General features: G+C 45.4%; 1 long non-coding RNA gene across 2 annotated transcripts; it reads right to left on the bottom strand.

The window, feature by feature from the left end:
* Positions 1-4,195: 4,195 nt before the first annotated feature.
* LOC120892304 (uncharacterized) lies at positions 4,196-6,091 on the bottom strand. Of its 2 annotated transcripts, none has more exons than XR_005736913.2 (3): positions 5,905-6,091; positions 5,343-5,448; positions 4,196-4,910 (listed from the first exon to the last, which is right to left on the bottom strand). It is a non-coding gene; the product is annotated as an uncharacterized LOC120892304 (long non-coding RNA). The 2 variants fall into 2 exon arrangements; XR_013425546.1 differs by lacking the exon at positions 5,905-6,091 and adding an exon at positions 5,606-5,896.
* Between the last annotated feature and the right edge of the window lie 1,415 nt (positions 6,092-7,506).

The following is a 7,506-nucleotide window of genomic DNA, read 5'->3' as shown; positions in this document are numbered from 1 at the left end:
TAGATCCAGCAATGCCTGGAGTCAGTAAAAGTCTATGACCTAACTCCCAAACTAGTTGGAATTGGGAATTTAGCTTTTGCAACTAAAAGAGAGTCATGATTGGCAGTATAAATGCAATGTGCTACGAGAAAAAGAGATTCTTGGGGTGAGAGAAGTTTCCTGGAAAAATAGCACCTAGGAGGAGGCCCAGGAGGGGAAGTGAGGGAACCGTGAGGAGGCAGAGACGAGACAGGCCGTAGTGACCTGAGGGACCTTAATTTGTTGGAACAGACTTTCAGGTAGCATGAGCACAGGTGGGTATGTGGAGGAGGGAGAAATAAAGGAAGTCAGGGAGGAAACAGGAGCCACTGATATCTGTCACTGTCACCAGGAGAATTAGAAATACATCTAATTAATAGGATTGATGTGAAATCAGGGGGCACATTTAAGCAAATGGGCCAGAAGCCCCTCCTACACTGCCATCTGCACTTGCCGCCAAGTTATTTGTAGAAAAGGAGGCATCCATCACCCAAGGCCTGGCCCTCAGCTCTCCCAGGTGCCTCACTGGAAAAGACCCTGGTAACAGCCTCCAGTTTTCTACCAGTGTAAAGACCCCAGGCTCAGACGAGGCAGTGGGTGACCAGTGGAGAACCAGTGGCCCTCCCTGAGCAGAGCAGGAACTAAAAATGTCTGTGCAGTGTACAGAGCCCAAAGTACAAGCCCAGGCAGCCACCTGCCCCAACCTGTCCTCCTGTCAGCGTGAAAGTAGAAGGAACAGCTGCCATCCTCAACTCCTTTAATCAGGGGAGTGTAATTTCTTCCTGGAGTAAGAAGTCCACAGTGTATATCAGGCAACATTGGTTGAAGCCCCAACACAATGCCTGGTATCAGTGAGTGAGTAATAAAAGTTAACTAGTAGCACTGTAGGACAATTATGGGAACAACTGAGAAAGTTCACAAGAGAGCCAGGACTAAGCACAGAAGAATTTGTTAATTCATCTCATATTTATTATGTGCCTTCTGTATGCCAGGCCTCATTGTAGGCACTGGTGAGATACTAGACACAATTATATAAGAGCTTCCATAAAGGGAAATAATAGATAAGCCGACAAGCATTCCTTTTCATATAGATTCTACCTCCCATTGGGAGGGAGGGAGGAAAAAGTAAGCACATACATAAACCAAGTAGAGATAAGTTTTATGGAGAAACATAGGCCAGAGTAAAATGATATGGGGAGACAGCAGGTCCCACTGGGGGACATGGTCTAGAAATGGTGGCTGGGATGGGAATTCAGAGTGAGGCACAGGAGTGAGCTCTATGGAGGTTAGTGCCATGAGAATTCAAGGTAAAATGCCCAGATCCTGGAGCTGGGAAAGTGTGGAGGTATTGGAGGGACAACCAAGGACAAGAAGAGCTGAAGACATGAGGGAAAAAGTCCAACAAGGCTGCGTTAGAAGCAGGTGAGGCCGAGCACAAAGGACTTGGGAAAGGGTAAAGTCTGGGCATTCTCCATAAGGGTAATGCAAGGCCCTGGGGAGTTCACCCAAAGGAGTGAAACTGTGGCTTACATTTTCTGCAGATTGCTGTGTTCTTGAGCTGGGGCCATAAGCCAGTGTACCGCAGACTGGAGGCTTAAACCACGGAGGTCGGCTTCCCTATGTCTGCAGGCTGCAGGTGTGGGATCAGGGCGCCAGCAGGGTTCCCTTCTCCTCAGCTGGTAGATGGCCGCCTCCTCCCATGTCCTCAGGAAGAATTTCACTGTGCATCTTCACCCCACGACCTCTTGCTATGGGGACACTAATTGCATATGACGAAGGCTCATGCCAGACCTCGTTTTAATTTCTCATCTCATTAAACGACTTATCTGTAAACACAGTGACGTCCTGAGAGACACTGGGGAGAATTGCTCCAACAGGGCTTGGGGGACATGATTCATCCTGACCCTGGCTCTGGCTACTGCAGGGTGAATGGCCAGGTGACGGAGGCAGGGGAGTAGTATCCATGTGGGAAGCCAGTGGGAGGCTCTTTCTGCTATGGAGAGGGAATAAAGGCTTGGGCAAGGGTGGGAGCAAAAGGGGTGGTGAAAGGTGGCCAGATCTGGGATATATTCTGAAGATTTAACTGACAAAACCTATAAATCAATTGACAATATAATGCAAGAACAATATGAGTATCTGAATGAGCCATGTTGGCATTTTCCAAGATGAGGGAAATTAGAGGAAGGATTTTGAAACATAAGGATCAAGAACTTTCTTTCAGCCATGGTATATGTAACCTGGACCTAGAAGTGAATGGGGAAGGGTTGAACGTGGAGCCCAAGGAAGAAGTCACAGTTCAAGTCACTGTCACATATTCCATCTGTTGAGCTCTCAGCACGGATGGGGTCCCCAAGGGAGAAACTCCAAGTGGCAAGGAGAGCTGGCCACAAGTTCTGCAGACCGTACTGCTTCAAGGGAGGGTTGGGGTTGTCTTCTTGCCAAACAAAGGAGACGGAGAAGGAAGAGGAGAAGCTGGAGCCATGGGGTCCTGGAAGCCAAGTGAGGAATATTCTAAAACCCGGCGGATCAATGTGCTATCTACTGCTGAGAAGCAGCTGGCAGGGTGACTTCAAAGAGAGCTGGAGAAATGACCTTTGGATGTGACAAGAGGGAAATTGTTAGTGACCTTTACAAGAGGAGCTTTAGACATCAGCGGTGTTGGAGAGACAGAGACCTGAAGGGAAAAATCAAATTCAGCAAATAAGTTTGCAACCAGACAAAGCAGAGACATAGGGCAGCCGTGGAGAAAGTTCTGAGTGGCAATGCAAGTCTTGGGAGTATATAACTTTTTAATCTGGGGAAAGATTAGAACATGTTACTAAATCATTAAGGAAAAATCAATTCTAATGAAAGAATACTGGAGATAATTTCAGAGAAAAGCAACAAAGCAAAATGCCTTACACAGAAAAATCAAACGGGACCCAGTGTCCAAGTGATGGGCGAGCATCTGATGAGATCAGAGATAGCTCATCTCAGGAGGAACACATGGGGTAGGAGAGTGGGGAGGATTTCATGTGAGTTGAATTTTAATCTAGTGCCCGAATCTGAGTGAGCCAGAGTGTCTTCTCCTCTGCTTATATGGGTGCAGGTAGAACCCTCTGGATTCTTTAGCTCTGTGCATAGAACAAATAGCTAGAATTACAAACTTGTTGTGCAACCCAAAATTAGTACTTGGAACCTATTGACCTTTCTTTGCTCTACAAACATTTTCCATCAGTTCTTTTTTACTTTGCCAAGTGTGTTTTGTTTTAGCCACTAAACTTCCTAGTAGCCTTTGAGCTCATAGAACAAAAAAGAATAGAAGCTTATCAATGCCTGCCTCCCATTGAAGGCTGTGCTGTCAACCTTCCAATGAAGCCGGGGAAACGGACTGGCCAGGCCAAGGGCGGAAAATCCCCCACATGAAGAGAGAGACAAGGAGAAGGGCATGAGAAACAGGCTTTATTTAATGCCTGCCATTCCCTGAAACCCAGTTTTGGGGAAGTTTGCTTGGTGATTACCAAGTATGTGCTTCTGAAAAGAGTCCACGCTTTGGAGACAAAGGCCACTGTGTGAATGGCAGCTGTACCCCAAGCCCTGCATGTCAACGAATTCACTTTTCTGAGATTCCATCTCTCCATGAGCAAAATGCTACTGCAAGCATGCCTCAGAAGGAGGCTTTTGCAAGCTTAAAATGTCCCTAAGTAGACATCTGGGCTACAGCAGGTGCTCAATTAAGGGCTCCGTCCTCTGAAGGCACCTTTCTGTGTTTAAGTTAATTAAGTGTACTGACCCATTACTGAATAAGTTAATACACTGAACTCAAGCAGGACTTTCCTGAATTTCAGGTAGGTGTTTTCAAGACAATATGTGTGATACATTATTCATAAAATTCTCCCTGCTATCCCAGAGTTTATTACTGTCTAGGAGACAAGTTGTGGTCTGTGAATAGCTCTACCTATGCATTTATACCTGTGCTGATGCACTGCAGTTAGTGTCGACCTCCGCAGCCTTTACCTGGGTGTCAGACGGAGACTCTGAGTGATCCAGGGCTTTGGCTGCTGGAGACTGTATTATCCCTGCTATGTGTGAACCTGCATGCCTCCACTTTTGTAGGAAAGTTTCTATTAATAAACCCAGGGGCTGCGTATGAGATGAAGTTTCTCTCCCCTTACAACAATGACAATAGCCAAGAATCTTAAGGACACATACTTTTATTAAGTTTTTGAGCACTATTTTAGGTGGTTATATAAGACCAAGACCTTTCTTTTCATGGATATAGTGTGCTAATGAGAAAACTGGGTTGTATAAATGACTAAATATACTCAATCCAAATGCTGAAGTATGTACTGTAAAACACAACCAGAATAATGAGATGTGCTTCAGGAAGCTCTAGTGTAATTCCAGAAGCCATGGGCTCTCCACTATGGCAGGAGCTGTCAACCTGTTGTCTGTGGGCACATCTGCCTTAGGTCTTGCTTTGTACATACATTTGTTAAGCACACTTGACCCCTCTATTGCCATATGAACTAAGGTTACTTATCAGCCACAAAAGCAGAGTTGAGTAAAGTGAGAGTGATCATGAGACCCACAAAGTCAGATCGTTTTACTCTGTGGTCATGGATAGGCTTCTGGCCTTTGGATTGCACTCCCTGGGCATGATACAGCCTGACCTCCGTGACAATTCCATCATGGAGGCCAGTTATGGCTGAGACAGCAAGAAGCCCTGCCAAAAAAATGGGAGAAATGATATATTATCAAAAAATAAGAAGCTGGCCGTAGAGGAGCCTCTTAAGTGAACAAAGTTAGAAGTCAAGTGTCATCACAGAATGTAGATTTCTTTCTCTGGCATCTTCAGTGTGTCTTGTTTGCATTGGCCCGGGATGGCCATCCCAGCTCCCTATTCCACATGTCTAGATGAAAAAGAGCAAGTAATCACATCTTGTGCTCCACTTTGAGAATGAGGCAACCCTTCCTAGACCCTCCCAGCACATTGTTCTTGGTGAGCCATTAGCTATCACTGGGTAACATGTCACATTCAACCCAGCCAGTCACCAGGATGATCAGGTCAACATGACAGAACAGGTATACTCCTGATTCACCCCCGAGACTGAGAACAGATCCACTTTATTAGAAACACCCCCATATGATGAAAATATAAAAAATTAGTACTGGTTAAGAATTAAAAGCAGAGACAATAAAGGATACAAAGAGTATCTAAGATATAAACTGAAACAATAAATTGTAGACATTTTCACAAAGTATCCTAAGTTACACAAACTATAAGAATAAGCTCTGTGCTATCTTGGTCACTGTTGTAGCACCAGAATTAGAATAGTACTAACCAACTTTTGCCAGGCATGGTGGTACAGGTCCATAATCCCAGCAACTCAAGAGGCTGAGGCTGGAGGATCACAAGTTCAAGTCCAGCCTTTGCAAATTAGCAAAACTCTGTCTCAATTTAAAAAAAAAAAAGAAAAAATTATAGGGGATATAGGTAAATGGTAAAGCACCCCAAGTTTAGATTCCCAGCACCAAAAAAAAAAGAGAATAGTACTAGTTATTATTCTAGGCCACCATCTTTATTTGCTTGCCAAGTATACCTTACCTTAGCTGGTAAACTTCCTGGTAGACTTTATACTCATTGAAAAAAAGACAAAAAAAATAGGGGAGGGAGTAGTTTATCAGTGCCTGTCTCCCTTCTCAAGACTGTGCTATCAAGTTCCGATGAGAAGCAACAGAAGTATAAATGAAAGGCCATTAAATCATAAGGCAGCGGCAGCGTGCCACCTCCCTCCCATAAACTCCAGTCTGCTCCCTCTCGGCCACCCACCCGAAAGAATGAAAAAAGTGAGCGCAGGCAAAGAAACTTAGGCAAAGAAACAAGTTCTTGCCTAGAATGCTCACCCAGCTGCAGAGGCTTGGGGCTCAAGGACAGTTAGTTCCAATTAAGCCAGAAAAAATGCTCTTGCGCTCACACGGTGCCCAGAACACATAGGCTGGAAGGAGGGTCAGTCAATGGTGAATGCTCCTCCTCTTACTTGACTCACTGACAGCAGCCCACACAGCACAGGAGAGCCCTGCTTAGGGACATGGTTGCAAACTAGAGCCATTCCAACAAGTGTTCAGCTTTGCCAGCTGTTATTTATGTGGGTCGTACAGGAGTAAATAACTCAGCTATTTGAGAACTTTCAGTGTACAGGGTCCCAACCCGTGAGGCCTTGGACTGGCCTAGGGGTAAAGGGGTGAACAGAGATGAGCTCCCGGCCCTGAGGAGGCACAGAAACCAGTAGGAAGCAAAGGTGTGTTGGGGGCGGTGGGATTCTGGCAAGCGTGACTGCAGCGCAGGGAAAGTAGCCAAGTGAGGAAGGGTGGGGAGGTGACTCAGGCAGACTGTACCAGGCACTCCGCTGAGAGGGGAGCATGACGTGCTGAGTCTTGGCAAATGCCCACGGGACCTTCAGAACCTGCATTCAGAGCCAGGAGAGCCAGGTGAGAGGCTCTGAGGCAGCCATGTCACCCGATGCCTCACTCATCCATTTGGAGAGTCTCTCTGAGACTCCTTAATAATCCTGATACTTCTCATGCACTAAACATGAACCCAACCGATGTCCCCCAATATTACTGATTGATAATGATTCATTTGTCAAAAAAAAGTACCACTCAAATAATTACCCCAGCCTGAGGTTTATAAAAATAATTTAATAAGACACTATAGCAGGAGACATCAGAAAAATAGAGCACAGTATCCAATTTCTATGAGAAATGCCTTTTCCCCAGTTCTCTGACTCTCCGTGTTACTGCATTAGTAATTTCATTAGAAGGCATAGTGGACATTTGAGGATGTTTTATTGTAAGACTGAAACACCTAGTAGTCTTCATTAAAGCACTCCATGCGTCCACCGATTTAACAAGTATTTGCTGTGAGGAAGAAGATTTGACAAGCTGGACATGGAGGGAAAGACACATACATTTGGCTTTGCCTTCATCATCCTGGCAGCCTCGGGGCTAAGACAAGTACTAAGGAAATATGAGTAATTCTATTACTCTGTGTCGTGTTAAGTGCTTTGAAGGAAAAAACAATCTCTCTAGGTATCAATTTCTATGTTTATTTTAGAAAGGGTGGAAGGTGAAAAAAGCATAACTCCTGATTGACCTGAGGTCAGTAGCACGACATGTCATCAGGCTGTGCAGACAAAACTGAGCAAAGTGGAGGAAAGGTAGACAGGGAAGACTGCCGGACAGAGGGGCCGGGAGCTGCTGGGAACCCACGAGGCAGAGCTGGGGACATCTATTCAAGTCCTTGGAGGCCCAGGAAGGAATGGAGAAAGAGAAGAGGAATGTGTTCACCCATCCTGTTCAGCTTGCCTCTTCACCCTTTCCAAACACTCCTGCTTTGATGTGCATCCCGAAAACTCACCTGTTTGGACTATGTTCTTTATAATTCTTGTGTCTTATATTTCCACCATCCCCACTGACAGCAACAACAAAAGTCTAGAGAAATTCGGC

Source organism: Ictidomys tridecemlineatus, chromosome 9 (genome assembly GCF_052094955.1).
Source record: "Ictidomys tridecemlineatus isolate mIctTri1 chromosome 9, mIctTri1.hap1, whole genome shotgun sequence".
Lineage (NCBI taxonomy): Eukaryota > Metazoa > Chordata > Mammalia > Rodentia > Sciuridae > Ictidomys > Ictidomys tridecemlineatus.
Note: the sequence above shows the minus strand (reverse complement) of the source record. Positions and strands in the feature narration are given on the sequence as shown.